At 43.5% G+C, this 16,274-nt stretch overlaps 1 long non-coding RNA gene and 1 other non-coding gene across 2 annotated transcripts in view; both read right to left on the bottom strand.

Moving 5' to 3' along the window:
* LOC136400712 (uncharacterized) overlaps positions 1-16,274 on the bottom strand; it is an 87,596-nt gene that overhangs the window by 54,139 nt on the left and 17,183 nt on the right. The gene's annotated exons all lie outside the window — the stretch shown is intronic.
* LOC136401722 (U1 spliceosomal RNA) lies at positions 15,474-15,644 on the bottom strand. Its single transcript, XR_010750727.1, has one exon. It is a non-coding gene; the product is annotated as a U1 spliceosomal RNA (small nuclear RNA).

Below are 16,274 nucleotides of genomic sequence, written 5' to 3'. Positions count from 1 at the left end.
ATTCCCAAATTGACAAGGTTGAGGGTTTGATCCCTGGTCAGGGCACACATGGGAAGCAACCAAGAATGCAGGACTGAATAGAACAATAATGAATGCTTCCCTTCCTTCTGCCCTCTCTCTCCCTACCTCTGTATCTCTAAAATCAATCAATCAAAAATTAAGCTCTGGCCAAACAGCTTGATTGGTTGGAGCATCATCCTGGAGCATAGAGGTTGCTGGTTCGATTCCCAAGTCAGGGCACATACAGGAAGAACTTGGTGTTCCTGTCTCCCTGCTTCTCAAAACACACACACACACACACACACACACACACACACACACACACACACACACACACACACACACAAAACCAAGAAGCTTCCACTATTATAAGGTGACTATTATGACCCTACAGTTCCCAGATCAGATGAGGTCTCTGCTCAGGGCCCTAGGGCAAACTCATTAGTCAAGAGAACCAAATATCAACAGTACAACGATTGAAATTTCCTTTGAGAGCCAAATATTTTAAACTTAAACTATATAGGTAGGTACATTCCTTATCGAGGTAGTGCTCACACGTGGTATTTTGTGGAAGAGCCACACTCAAAAGGCCAAAAAGCCGCATGTGGCTCGTGAGCTGAGCTGCAGTTTGCTAACCAGGGCTCTAGGTGTTTGTTTACAACTGCCTGTCACACTTTACTTAACCAAAAGTGTGTGTGTGTGGGGGGGGGGGATTATTTTAAAAACATTTCAGCCTGACCTGTGGTGGTGCAGTGGATAAAACGTTGACCTGGAAATGCTGAGGTCGCCGGTTCGAAACCCTGGGCTTGCCTGGTCAAGGCACATATGGGAGTTGATGCTTCCAGCTCCTCCCCGCTTCTCTCTCTCCTTCTCTCTCTCTCTCTCTCTCTCTCTCTCCCTCTCCTCTCTAAAATGAATAAATAAAAAATAAAAATAAAAAAAAAAACATTTCAGCTTGCCTGACCAGGCGGTGGCGCAGTGGATAGAGCGTCGGACTGGGATGTGGAGGACCCAGGTACGAGACCCCAGGGTTGCCAGCTTGAGCGCGGGATCATCTGGCTTGAGCAAAAAGCTCACTAGCATGGACCCAAGGCCACTGGCTTGAGCAGGGGGTTACTCGGTCTGCTGAAGGCCCGCAGTCATGGCACATATGAGAAAGCAATCAATGAATAATTACGGTGTCTCAATGAAAAACTGATGATTGATGCTTCTCATCTCCGTTCCTGTCTGTCTGTCCCTATCTATCCCTCTATCTGACTCTCTCTGTCCCTATAAAAAAAAACCCAAAAACATTTCAGCTTATACAATAGTAACCCACTGGTGTGACAGAGATGACTACAGAGGCTCAATTTTGCACTTTTTTCTTTTGTAATTAGCTTTCCTTTATCATTAGCATCCTGCATACCTGGTTCAGTAACAGACACCTTTCTGACTGTCCAGCCCAGCCTTTGGCTTGGCTCAGACTCAGAAGCACCTGGATTGCTTCCCTTTTGTCTCAGGTCCAAGTTGTTTATTTATCTTCCCTAGGCTATTCGAGTCATTGAAAGCAATATATTAGTTTGCTTTTTCATCCTCTATTACCTAGAATTTTGCTTCCTCATTTTACACAGGATAGGACAGAGTTATGCTGAGTATTTTATAGCAAAATTTTAAGGTGGGGGTGGGAAAAAGAGGGCCTCATCTGAAATAGAGAAAGAGGACATTAGCCTTTTATTTCTTTTATCCCCTGCATTATCATATTCACCCCCATCGCATGAAATGCAACACCTATTGGTTCAGAAGAAATGGAATGTACTGGCCTACATATGATTCCTGCCCTCCTGGAGCTTATAGTACAGTTGGATGGTCTAAATCAGGGGTCCTCAAACTTTTTACACAGGGGGCTAGTTCACTGTCCCTCAGACTGTTGGAGGGCCAGACTATAAAAAAAACTATGAACAAATCCCTATGCACACTGCACATATCTTATTTTAAAGTAAAAAAACAAAACGGGAACAAATACAATATTTAAAATAAAGAACAAGTAAATTTAAATCAACAAACTGACCAGTATTTCAATGGAAACTATGGGCCTGCTTTTGGCTAATGAGATGGTCAATGTGCTCCTCTCACTGACCACCAATGAAAGAGGTGCCCCTTCCGGAAGTGCAGGGGGGCTGGATAAATGGCCTCAGGGGGCCGCATGTGGCCCGCGGGCCATAGTTTGGGGATCCCTGGACTATATGGTATAAACTATATTTTCTGGGTCAGGACAGAAGTCTAGTGGAGGGGACTGTGGTCAAAGGTTAAGGGAGCCTGAACAGGCGGTGGCGTAGTGGATAGAGTGTCGGACTGGGTTGTGGAAGGACTCAGGTTCGAGACCCCGACGTCTCCAGCTTGAGCACAGGCTCATCTGGCTTGAGCAAAAAGCTCACCAGCTTAGACCCAAGGCCACTGGCTCGAGCAAGGGGTTACTTGGTCTGCTGAAGGCCCACGGTCAAGGCACATATGAGAAAGCAATCAATGAACAACTAAGGTGTCGCAACGAAAAACTGATGATTGATGCTTCTCATCTCTCTCCGTTCCTATCTGTCTGTCCCTATCTATCCCCCTCTCTGACTCTCTCTTTCTGTCCCTGTAAAAAAAAAAAAAAAAAAAAAAAAGGTTAAGGTATACAGGGAAGGTTTGGAGGAGGTGGGGCCCTGAACAATGGGTGGGGCCTGAGAGACAGAAACGGTGGTTCTGGGCAGGGAGAAGCCTGAAGCAAAGCTGTGGAGGCCTATGCAGGCTGGCTGCAGGTGATGAACATGGCCAGTGGAGTGTGCTGGAGAAGAGGGGGAGGGGGAGTGATAACGCTGAGAATGCAGGGCCATGTCAAGAGCAAGAGCTTGGAAACCGCAGTGTGACTGGCTTCAGGAGCCCTGAGCCCGGGAACTATGGTGACAATGGGGCGTGTTTGTGCAAGCTTCTGCAGAGACCGCTATAGAAGTCAAAGGAGTTTGGGGAGAGCTTTGCATGCCTTAGTTGAAAGTTCTGGATTTTATTCTGTGGAAGACGATAAGTTTGGGACTGAAAAGAGGAGTATTATGGGGTAAATTGTTATTGTGTAAGGGTTTTTGTTTTTGCTGCTGCTTGGTTTTTATTTTTTAAAGATTCATCCAGCAGTGGTGGGTTAAAATGAGGGGAAACTCAGGGAGGGAGGTAATTTCAGTCCCTTGTGGTTGAGGCATGAGGTGTAAAAAGCCCAAACACAATGATGGAATGGGCAGAAGAAACATAAAAGAATTGCCAAGAGTTTGAGACTGCATGAGATGAGAGAAAAAGAACATATTCACTCAGAAGGGAATTTAAGTAACTGAGGCCTCAGCCGCGTTGAGTGGAACTAGGTTTATTCACAGTGCTGACTTGTGTCTATAATTTTACTGCTTTTAACTACAGATTTTGCTTACAAACTGCCCCGATTTCAGTTTTCTGGGGATCATTTTCTTGAAGGATCAGTGTGCTTCTCAAACGGATATAAATGACCAATGAACTTTCAGATCCTTCCTAGACGGAGAAGTTGGGCCAGCACACTACTGAGCTGACAATGACCAAACATGTGAGGGCTGCATGGAGAAAGTCACAGCAAGTTGCAGGGGTTCATCAGATATCACTATTAATCTTTCTTTTATATTATTATTATTATTATTATTATAATTATAGCAACAGAAAACCATTGAAGAGAGTGGAGAAAACAGAAAAAAGAATTTACATTTTTGGCTTTGGCAGACAAATTCCTAAATAATCCTACTGACTGAGGCAGCAAAAGCCCAAAAATAAAGTTGATATTTGTCAAAAGCCTACTAAAATAAAGACACTTTAGGATTTAAAAGCAATGAGTTCAAAGGCAAACTATAACAAGGAAATAGCAAGTGGTTTTTTTTTAATGTTTCTTTTGTTTGTTTTTGTTTTATTTTTTTGAGAGAGGCAGGGAGAGAGACAGAAACATTGAGCTGCTCCTATATGTGCCCTGAAAGGGAAATTGAACCGGTAACCTCCATGTTCAAGGACGGCACTCCAACCAACTGAGCTATCTGACCAGAGCTTATTTTATTTTTATTTTTTAGAGACAGAGAGAGGAAGAAAGAGAGAGGGGAGGGGGAAGGGAAGCATTCATCTGTTGTTCCACTCACTCTGCATTCATTAGTTGCTTCCCATGTGTGCCCTCAAGGGGAAGGGGAAGGAGGAGGTGAATCTACAACTTGTCATTTTGGGACAACGCTCTTAACTGACTGAGCTAACCACTAGGCTGGTTTTTGGGGTTTTTTTTTTTTAGAGACAGAGAGAGTCAGAGAGAGGGACAGATAGGGACAGACAGACAGGAACAAAGAGAGATGAGAAGCATCAATCATCAGTTTTTTTCTTGCGACACCTTAGTTGTTCATTGATTGCTTTCTCATATATGCCTTGACCGTAGGCCTTCAGCAGACCGAGTAACCCCTTGCTCAAGCCAGAGACCTTGGGTCCAAGCTGGTGAGCTTTGCTCAAACCAGATGAGCCTGTGCTCAAGCTGGCAACCTCGGAGTCTCAAACCTGGGTCCTCCGCATCCCAGTCCAACGCTCTATCCACTGCGCCACCACCAGGCTGGTTTTTAATATCACTTTCACTTAGTTGAAGAAATATTAAAACTTTTATTTTATTTTATTTTTTTAGCGAGAGAGAGACGAGACAGGAAGGGAGAGCAACGAGAAGCATCAACTTGTTGTGGCACCTTAGTTGTTCATTGATGGCTTTCTTGTATGTGCCTTGACCAGGGGGGCTCCAGCCAAGCCAGTGACCCCTTGCTCAAGCCAGTGACACTTGGGCTCTTATCAGTGACCATGGGGTCATGTCTATGATTCCACGCTCAAGCTGGAAAGCCAGGGCTCAAACCAGATAAGCCTGCCCTCAAACTGGCAACCTCCAAGTTTTGAGCCTAGGTCCTCAGCGTCCCAGGCCGACGCTCTATCTACTACACCACCACCTGGTCAGGCAAAAACTTTTATTATCTTTAGAAAAGGAATGAATTAATCAGAATGTTGTTTCCAGATCTCTGTTTGGTTTTTACTGCATTTTGGATCAACAGATTTTGCTCCTGTCTGTGGGGTTCTGAGTGGTGCTTGTGAGCTGGAGGGAACCCACCCAAGTCACAAGAGATTTTTTTCTATGTCGCCCAGGCAGGTTGTCACCTCTTGAGCCCGGAAGTGGGGGCCATCGCAGTACAAGCTCAAAGCCCATTTCTGACAGTCAGATAGAACCAAAAGAGGAACATAGCAGGGACAGAGGATTCAATTTAGCATTATTTAGATAAGTTGAAAATGTAAAAACCTTAGGGGGAAAAAAAAACAGAGAAAATCTTAACTATGGGCCGTAGCAGTCATACGTAAAAATGTTCATAGCAGCACTGCCAGCAGGAGCAAAAACAAACAACCTGCAGGGCCGATGAAAGAATGAAGAAGAAAACAGCAGAGTATTCACATAGTAGAATATTATACAGCCACATGCCACAGCACAGACAAATGCCATGAACAGCATGAGTAGTGGGAAAAGCAAATCAAAGAATACTACTGTGTGACTTATTTTATATAAAAGTTAAAAGCATGCAAAACAAGCATATTGTTCAGGGATAGGTATTTTTAGGGTAAAAATATGAAGAAAAAAGCAAAGGAATATCAACAAACATCAGGAGGAGGCTGGAGGTGCACAAGGTGGATTCAATAGTGTGGGTTTTAATTTATATCATAAACTGGGCTGTAAGAAGTTGGGTGTTCATTTTTTTTTTTTTTTTTTTTTTTTACAGAGACAGAGAGAGAGTCAGAGAGAGGGATAGACAGGGACAGACAGGAAGAGAGAGATGAGAAGCATCAATCATTAGTTTTTTTTGTTGCGCATTGCAACGCCTTGGTTGTTCATTAATTGCTTTCTCATATGTGCCTTGACCGCGGGCCTTCAGCAGACCGAGTAACCTCCTGCTCGAGCCAGCAACCTTGGGTCCAAGCTGGTGAGATTTTGCTCAAACCAGATGAGCCCATGCTCAAGCTAGAAACCTCGGGGTCTCGAACCTGGATCCTTAGCATCCCAGTCCGACGCTCTATCCACTGCGCCACCACCTAGTCAGGCGGGTGTTCATTTTTTAATATTTTGCTCATGTAACCTATTTTTGTAGTATGTATTTAATATTTAATTAGATTTTGAAAAACTAGATAGGGGGAGAAGTCTCCTGCAAAAGACGTAATTACAAAGCCTTATCTTCATAATCCCAGAACTTGAAACTCGTTTGCTCTCTGTTTAATAGTCAAACAAAATGAAAAGGCCAAGTATATGAAGTTAGTATAGATGAAGAAAAATGACCCAAGAGCCTCAGGTTTCTCTGTCTCCTGGATCACACTTCTTTTTAATATATTTTTAATTTTTTTAATTTATTGATTTGAGAAAGAGAAACATCAATTTGTTGTTCCACTTATTTATGCATTCACTGGTTGATTCTTATATGTGCCCTGATTGGTGATCAAACCTGCAACATTGGTGTATTGGGACAATGCTCTAACCAGCTGAACGACCCAGCCAAAGCCTTCTTTTTAATATTTTAATCATTTATTATTTTAGTCAAAAACATTTCCTGAGCATCTCATAGGCTGAGTAGTTTTGACAGTAAGGATTAGAATGTGGAAACAAGACAGACCTGGTTCCTACCCTCATGAAGATAGGAAATTAAGCAATAAGGATATAAAAAGTCAGGTGCTACACAGAAGTATAGGAGACTAGGAGGGTATAGGGCAGCAGCAGGCAACTGAGCCATGGGAGATATACTGTAGAGAGTAATAAGTGCAGATACTTTTACATATTCTATACACCATATGTTAATTCATTGAATCCTCACAACAACCTTATTGAGGTAAGAGCTATCACTATCCTCACTTTACAGATGAGGAAACTAAGGCACGGAGGGGTTAAGTGACCAGCCCAAGGTCACAAAGCTAGGAAGTGCTGAGGCAGGATTTAAACCCTGGCACACTAGTGTTAAGCACCACACTCCACTGCCCTCATGCTTCCTTGAGCATATGATACTCTGGCCGACACCTGAGAGATGAAGAGCCACCAGGCAGGAATGGAGGGGTGGTGAGAATCCTGAGCATGTATAGATGCATCACTTGAAGATGGTACAAGGACTAAAGTAAATATTTTGCCACAAAAAGCGTGATGACCCTTCCAGCTGGAAATGGTTCTCCTTCATATCTTTTTCTCTTTTCTTTTTCCAGTCCTTCGTTTAGAAGAGGCAGTGCAGGGATGAGGTAAGGTCTGAGGGAGGTGGTCTGAGCTCTGTCAGTTTCTCTGGGCGAGACATTGACCTTGGTGCCAGGGTTCTGGGGGTTTCTAAAGGCCCGTAGCAACAACTGCCAGGGCTCCTGGGAAAGTCCCCAAGTATCCAAGATCCTGTGGCATTGGCAGTCCCTCTGTCCCCTCTTCGCCTCATTTCCCAAACGGACCCAATATCAATCAAAGATGATAACCTAAGATACAACCTAGCAAACAGCAAACTAATTTTGATATCCAATTTAAAGTTGTATACATATAAATCCCAGTGTATTTCTCTAGAGGATTCTTTCAAGCAGAAAAATTTTTAAGTAAAATAAAATAATCCCCATTTTGATTCCCATCAAGTATGAGTGCAGGACCCTGCAGCCTCCAGTAAATGTTAATCCTCTCTAAATATAAGCAAGTCACAGCTTGGGAGTCAGAGCAACTCCAGGACCCAGAGAGAAAGGGCAGGACTGCTGATATTTATTGTGTTAACGCTGTTCATGTGTTTGCCTTTGTCTGGCCGGACAAAAGAAATAGAAGACATGAATTATGGCTGCTGGAGTAGGGGAGAGTGAAGCTTCCGGGATCTGCCATATGTTGCCCAGCTTTCTAAATCTTGGACTCCCTCTGGCCTCGTTCAAAAAAAAAAAAAAATTGAAAGGACTCAGAAGAAACAATAGTGAGGAGAGAGCACAGTGGATGGTGCATTGACCTCGGACATTGACGTCCCAGGTTCAAAACCCCGAAGTCGCCACCTTTAGCGCGAGCTCATCCAGCTTGAGCACAGGCTCATCAGTTGAGCATAAGGTTGCCAGCTTGAGTGTGGGATCATCAACACGATACCATGGTCACTTGCTTGAGCCCAAAGGTCACTGGTTTGAAGCCCAAGGTCACTGGCTTGAGCAAGGAATCACTGGCTTGGCTGGAGCCCCCCAGTCAAGGCACGTATGAGAAGTAATCAATGAACAACTAAAGTGATGCTACTACAAGTTGAAGCTTCTCATCTCTCTCTCTCTCTCTCAAAAACAAAAAACAACTCATTCTCCAATTGGACTAATGAATACCAGTCCTAAGCACATGCCAGGGTCTGGTATATGGTAAGTGCACTCTAAATATGAGTCAGTATCATGATTATTATTGAGCAGAAAGCTGCCTTTCCCAAATATTTAGCCATTGACCCAGCTGTCTTCAAAAGCAACCTAGTTCATGTCTGATCCCTTTTGGGTTTTTTTCCATAATAAACACCTCAGTGTTTATCAGCATACCTGATACTGCATGGTTTCTAGACACACAACCAACTCTATAGAAAATCAAGTTATCAATGACCCCTTTAAAACATTTTTAAACATGGTACCCAGGATTGAATATAATATTTAAGATATTATCTGATCTGCCTGACCAGGCGGTGGCGCAGTGGATGGAGCATCGGACTGGGATGCGGAAGGACCCAGGTTCGAGACCCCAAGGTCGCCAGCTTGAGCGTGGGCTCATCTGGTTTGAACAAAAAGTTCACCAGCTTGAGTCCAAGGTCGCTGGCTCAAGCAAGGGGTTACTTGATCTGCTGAAGGCCCGTGGTCAAGGCACATATGAGAAAGCAATCAAATGAACAACTAAGGTGTTGCAACGCGCAATGAAAAACTAATGATTGATGCTTTTCATCTCTCCGTTCCTGCCTGTCTATCCCTCTCTCTGACTCTCTCTCTCTGTCTCTGTAAAAGAAAAAGAAGAAAAAAAAAGAATACAATGGAAAACAATGAATTCTCCCACCTGTTTATACACAAATTATTATGCCAAGCATGTGTGAAATGCTGGTGATACACAGATGAATAATATATGGTCCCTACTATTTGCAACAGCCTCAAATAGGACTACTATCATCATACTTGAATGGATTGATAAATTGTGGTCTGTACACACAATGGAATATTATATGGCAATAGAAATGGACTATCTATGACTGCATGTAACAATATAAATGGTTCTTACAAACGTGATGTTGATCAAAAAAGCAAGGTACAAGATTGTCCCAATATGCCATGGTTGTGGGTTCGATCTCTGGTCAGGGCACATACAAGGATCAACCAATGAATACATAAGTGAGTGGAACAACAAATTGATGTCTCTTTCTCTCTCTCTCTCTCTAAGTCAATGTTAATGACACATCTCTCTCTCTCTCTCTAAGTCAAAAAGAAAAAAAAAAGCCAGGCACAAAAGAGTACATACTATTTTTGGTCTTTTTTTAATGTACAAAAACAGCTGAAACTAATCTATGCTCTTGAAAGATTGAATAGAGGTTTCTCTGGGGAGGGAGACAGAGTGAGAGAGCACAGGAGGGTTCTGGGATGCTATTGTATAATGCTTGGTTTCTTTATCTGGGTGCAGATTGCATGCATATATTCAGTTTGTGAAAATTTTGTGAGCTATACATTTACAATATGTGCATTCTATTTTGTTTGCTGGCCGTTTGGCTCAGTCAGTCAGAGTGTCATCCCAAAATGCCAAGGTTGCAGGTTCAATCCCCAGTCAGGGCACATATGGGAAGCAACCAATGAATCCATAACTAAGTGGAACAACAAATGAATGCTTCCCTCTCTGTGTCTCTCTCTCTCACTTCCTCTCTCTCTCTCTAAAATCAATAAAAAAAAGAAGGGGAAAATATCATTCATAGGATCAAACTAGTTGGAGGAGACAGTGAAATAACTTCATCATGGTAAACGCCATGATAGGGAAATATATAATGTGTGATACAATGATACAGACAGAAGGAAGAGCAAGTAACCAAGGCTCAGGGATGGAACAGTGTTGACAGGGACTCTAGAGCTAAAGAAAAGCTGAACCTCACCCTCTGAGAATAAATACTTATGAAAGAAGGTGAATACTGTTTTAGATACATTCATATAGAGAGGGCTGAGATGTTAATGACACATCCCCAAGGGCCTCATTGCTTTCCTGACAAGAGTGGAGAGTGGGCCCTGCCGGTTGGCTCAGTGGTAGAGCGTCGGCCTGGTGTGCGGAAGTCCCGGGTTCGATTCCCGGCCAGGGCACACAGGAGAGGCGCCCATCTGCTTCTCCACCCCTCCCCCTCTCCTTCCTCTCTGTCTCTCTCTTCCCCTCCCGCAGTCAACGCTCCATTGGAGCAAAGGATGGCCCGGGTGCTGGGGATGGCTCCTTGGCCTCTGCCCCAGGTGCTAGAGTGGCTCTGGTCGCAACAGAGCGACACCCCGGATGGGCAGAGCATCGCCCCCTGGTGGGCATGCCGGGTGGATCCTGGTTGGCGCATGCGGGAGTCTGTCTGACTGCCTCCCCGTTTCCAGCTTCAGAAAAATACCAAAAAAAAAAAAAAAAAAAAAAAAAAGAGTGGAGAGTGGAAGTGCGATGTGAGATGTGAACATGACAATTTAGAATAACTAGGGAATGAGAACCAGAGCCAACCAGAGATTTAAAAAAAAAGGCCACCCACTGCTTCCTTTCATGGCTCTGATCACTACTCAGCCTCACTCCAGATTCTTTTTTCTCTACTCAACAGTTAAGGGTTAAGCGATCTCTAGAGTTCCACCTTGAGCCAGACCTTTTTTTCCCCCTCTCTACACAATTTCCTTATAATCAGTTTTGACTACCTAACCTAATCTGATGTGTTCCATCTTCAAATCAGAATTCTCTGAGCTCCATATCTATAAGTCTGTTCAACGTGATCAAATTCAGTATGCTCCTCAACGCAACAAGCTCAAAAGTTAAATTCATTTTTTCCTCACCCTCTTCAGGTGTTTGATCCTTCCTTCTGAGTGTTTCCTTGGGCAGCATTGGCATCCATTCAGAAGTCCAAGGAAGATGCCTGGGCCACCCAATCCTCCTCATCCAAACAGGCATCAAGACTGTCAGTTTCCCTTTTTAATAATTCTCCTTTCTGGAGCAGTCTCTCCAACTCACCTTTATTTCCTAAATTTGATCCCAGCTCTGTTGCAAAACTTTATGACTAGTTGCCCTGATTCTAGTCTCACATCTCCTTTCCATCCACCAGGCTGCTGCCCTGATGGTCTTTCTAAAACTCAAGTGATCCAGTCACAATACTTTTATTAATGCAGCTAAAACAATATTATCTGGCCCTGGCTGGATAGCTCAGTTAATTAGAGTATCATTCCAATACACTAAAGTTGTGGGTTCAATCCTCGGTCAGGGCATATACAAGAATCAATCAAGGCCTGACTGTGGTGGCACAGAGGATAAAGTGCCAACCTGGAACACTGAGGTCGCCAATTCAAAACCCTGGGTTTGCCCAGTCAAGGAACATATGGGAGTTGATGCTTTCTGCTCCTCTCCCTTCTCTTTCTCTCTCTCTCTCTCCTGTCTAAAATGAATAAATAAAGTCTTAACAATTTTAAAAAAAAAGAATCAATCAACGAGTGCATAAATAAGTGAAACAAGGCCCTGGTTGGTTGGCTCTGTGGATAGAGCTTTGGCCTGGCATATGGACATCCTGGTTTGATTCCTGGTCAGGACACACAAAAGAAGCAACCATCTGCTTCCCTCCCCCTCTCTCTCTGCCTTCTCTTTCTTTTACCCTCCCACAACTTTGGCCCCTGGCAATGAGGATATCTCGGTTAATACAAGCACATTAGCCTCAGGCACTAAAAATAGCTCAGTTGATTGGGTTGCCGGTGGATCCGGTTAAAGAGCTTGCCAGAGTCTGTCTCACTATCTCCTCTCCTCAAAAAAGAAAAAGAGCCTGACCAGGTGGTGGCGCAGTGGATAGAGAGTCGGACTGGGATGCGGAAGGACCCAGTTTCGAGACTCTGGGGTTGCCAGCTTGAGCGCGGGCTCATCTGGCTTGAACAAAAAAAGAAAAGCTCACTAGCATGGACCCAAGGTTACTGGCTCGAGCAAGGGGTTACTCAGTCTGCTGAAGGCCCGTGGTCAAGGCACATATGAGAAAGCAATCAATGAACAACTATGGTGTCGCAATGAAAAACTGATGATTGATGCTTCTCATCTCTCTCCGTTCCTGTCTGTCCCTATCTATCCCTCTAACTGACTCTCTCTCTGTCCCTGTAAAAAAAAAAAAAAAAGGAAAGCAAGTGGAACAACAATGTTTCTCTCTCTCTTCCTTTCTCTCTCTCTCTCTCAAACCAATAAAAAAATAAAGATTATCCTGTGTCGGGACAAATCATAATCGCCCATCTAAAGGATCTCTCTTTTCTCTCTTCTTTTTGCTTCCATGTTGTCTGCTTTTAAAATATTTAAGAAAAGTCCTACACTTAATGGTATTAAAAAATCAAATATTGCCTGACCTGTGGTGGCGGAGTGGATAAAGCGTCAACCTGGAAACGCTGAGATTGCCTGTTCAAAACCCTGGGCTTGCCTGGTCAAGGCACATATGGGAGTTGATGCTTCCTGCTCCTCCCTCCCTTTCTCTCTCTCTCTCTCTCTCTCTCCCTCCCCCCCCCCTCTCTATAATGAATAAATAAAATCTTTTAAAAAAAATCAAATATTATAGAAAGGTGTTAAAGTTATTTTTTCCTCCCTTCAAACTCCAGTGCTACTCTCCAAGTTACTACCACTTCTCATCTATCCTTCCTGAAAAAGTCTGCATATACCTATATATCTATTTTTTTTACTTAAAACAATTGAGATCATATTGCTGTGCACATTGTCTTTTTTTTAAACAAAACATGTAGAAGATATTTCCATGTCCACATATATAGATCTAGTTTTATTCTCATGTTTTTTATTGTTGTTTAGTGAGAGAGACAGGCAGAGAGGCAGGCAGAAAGACAGACTGAGACAGACAGACAGGGAGAGAGAAACAACTCACAGTTGTGGCACCCTAGCTGATTACCAATTGTTCTCTCATATGTGCCCAGAGCCAGGGGCTCTAGCCAAGCCAGTGACCCCCTGCTCAAGCCAATGACCATGGGGCTATGCCCACAATCCCACGCTCAAGCCAGAGACACTATGCTCAGGCCGGATGAGCTTGTGCCCAAGCTGGAGACCTTGGGGCTTCGAATCTGGGTCCTCAGTGTCCTAGGTCAACGCTCCATCCACTGCACTACCACCTGCTCAGGCTTACATTCATGTTTTAGTGATTGCATACTTTTCCATTACATAGATGTATTTAACCAGTCCCCTGGTAATTGGTATGTGCCTACGTTTTTTATTACAATATTAAACATCCTTGTACGTGACTGGCACAATTTTGCCAGTATATCCCTTGGGTAAATTCCTAGTGGTAGAATTGCTGAATCAATGAAAACAAGCATTCAAAATGTTGACAGCATTGCTAAATTGCCCTCCACAGAAGTTGAATCTGTTTACACTCCCAGGAACAGTGTACACGGATACTACCTATTTCCCCATAGTCTTATGAACACTGGGCATTACCAAACTTTTATTTGTTTACCAATCTGATAGATGACAAATGGAATTTTTTTAAATTTAGAAATTAATTTAATGGGGTGACATTGATCAATAAGAGTACATATGTTTCAGGTGAAAATCTCTATAGCATTTTAACTGTTGTGTTATGATCCCATCACCCAAAGTCAAATCATTTTCTGTTACCGTATATTTGTCCTTCTTTACTCCTCTCCCCTCACAGACTCCCCCCCCCATAACCACTTCATTTTTATCTGTGTCCATGAGTCTGTTTTATGTCCCACCTATGTGTGAAATCATATAGTTTTTAGTTTTTTCTAATTTACTTCTTTCACTTAGTATAATGTTCTCAAGTTCTATCCATGTTGTCGTAAATGGCACTATGTCATCATTTCTTATGGCTGAGTAGTACTCCATAGTGTATATGTACCACATCTTCTTTATCCAGTCCTCTATTGAGGGACACTTTGGTTGTTTCCATGTCTTGGCTACCGTGAATAATGCTGCGATGAGCATGGGAGTGCCTGTATTTGCATATCAATGTTTTCGAGTTTTCTGGGTAGATACCCAGTAAAGATTGCTTGGTCATATGGTAACTTTATTCTTAATTTTTTGAGGTACCATTATACTGTCTTCCATAATGGCTATACCAACTAGGGGAATTTCATTATTTTGTGATACTTTTTTTTTTTTTTTTGAGAGGAGAGGGAGAAGGAGAGAGAGAAGGAGAGAGAGAGGAAAGCATCAACTTGTTGTTCCACTTAATTGTGCAATTGATTGCTTCTCATATGTGCCTGACCGGGGCTCCAAACAGTGACATTGGTATCAGTGACCCCAGGCTTGATCTGGCGACCTTGGTGTCTGGGATGACACACTATCCACTGCTCCAGTGGCCGGGGCATAATGAGTGAGGTTGAAGATCTTTCACATTTCTATTAGCTACTTCTTTTTCTTGTAGACTGCTCATATCCTCTGCCTAGTTGGTGATTAGTTTATGAGTTCTGGGTGATTGAACCATTGTCTAGTCTCCCAAGAAACTTAATATATTGATATAATTCCATGAATGTCATCTTTGCCCAAGTATGAGCCTCAACTAATCAAAGAGAATTCAGTGACCCTTGAAGAAGTTACTCTTGGAGCTTCTGTCCATTAGTGCATGGTCCAATCAGCTGACCAACTCCCTACTTGGTGATTTTGATTGCTTAGAATAAATAAGAGCAAAACTGGAATGTGAGTCTTCAACACCTAATCTCCCCAGTCATGTACTCTCAAGCATGTCTGAGGGAACTTCAGGATGGAAATATGGCTGAAGGCCAAGAGGAAAGGTCAGAGCCTGGCATTGTCACTGGTAGCAGCAGTAGGCCCGGAATGGGCAGGAGTTCAAGGAAAGAGCAGAGTCTATACACACCAGGTCATGTCTGCAAGGGTTACTCATAGGAAAGTTTATGAGAGATGGTTTTCAAGGCTCAGCCAGAGTCTAGACACCAGGAATGTATTCCAACTTTCAAGTGAAATTCTCAATCCAAAGGAATGCCTAGGGCAGTATCTCTGAAGTACAGTGTCTGGAATAGTGTATCTCAGAACACTGCAATTTAGGCAGGACTGTGGGTAGTATCCAGGGTGTGTGTGCATGTATGTATGTGTGAGAGAGAGAAAGAGATTTTTTTTACAGTCTATTTTTTTTAATTTTATTGATTGATCAATTTTTGAGAGAGAGGGAAAAAGAAAAAGAAATATCAATTTGTTATTTCAATTATTTATGCATTCGTTGACTGATGCTTTTTTTCTTCTTCTTTTTTACAGTCAGGGGAGAGCACAAATGCAGTCCCTCACTCCCCCACTACCACAAATCATGCAGTCGAGTTCCCCACATTTGGGGAAATTGCAGGGTCAGCACATCCAGAGTGCAATGGATAAGCCTCACCCTGGGAAAACCACCTTTGTGATCATGGTATCTCCCCTGCCAGGTAAGTATCATTGGTTGATTCTTGTATGTGCCCTGATTGGGGATCAAACCTGCAACCTTGGCATATGAGTACAATGCTCCAACCAACTGAACTACCCAGCCAGGGCCTTCTTTTAAATATTTTAATCATTTATTATTTTAATCAAGTTTTTGTAAAACTTGTATATTTAGAAAAATTATTTATTTATTTTTTTGTATTTTTCTGAAGCTGGAAACGGGGAGAGACAGTCAGACAGACTCCCGCATGCGCCCGACCGGGATCCACCCGGCACGCCCACTAGGGGCAACGCTCTGCCCACCAGGGGGCGATGCTCTGCCCCTCCGGGGCGTCGCTCTGCTGCGACCAGAGCCACTCTAGCGCCTGGGGCAGAGGCCAAGGAGCCATCCCCAGCGCCTGGGCCATCTTTGCTCCAGTGGAGCCTTGGCTGTGGGAGGGGAAGAGAGAGACAGAGAGGAAGGAGGGTGGGGGTGGAGAAGCAAATGGCGCTTCTCCTATGTGCCCTGGCCGGGAATCGAACCCAGGTCCCCCAGCACACCAGGCTGACACTCTACCGCTGAGCCAACCGGCCAGGGCCATATTTAGAAAAATTAAAATTCAGTGGTCTCGCTGGGGACAAATGATTTCAGAAGAATCAACAC

Source organism: Saccopteryx leptura, chromosome 3, assembly GCF_036850995.1.
Source record: "Saccopteryx leptura isolate mSacLep1 chromosome 3, mSacLep1_pri_phased_curated, whole genome shotgun sequence".
Classification (NCBI taxonomy): Eukaryota; Metazoa; Chordata; class Mammalia; order Chiroptera; family Emballonuridae; genus Saccopteryx; species Saccopteryx leptura.
Note: the sequence above shows the minus strand (reverse complement) of the source record. Positions and strands in the feature narration are given on the sequence as shown.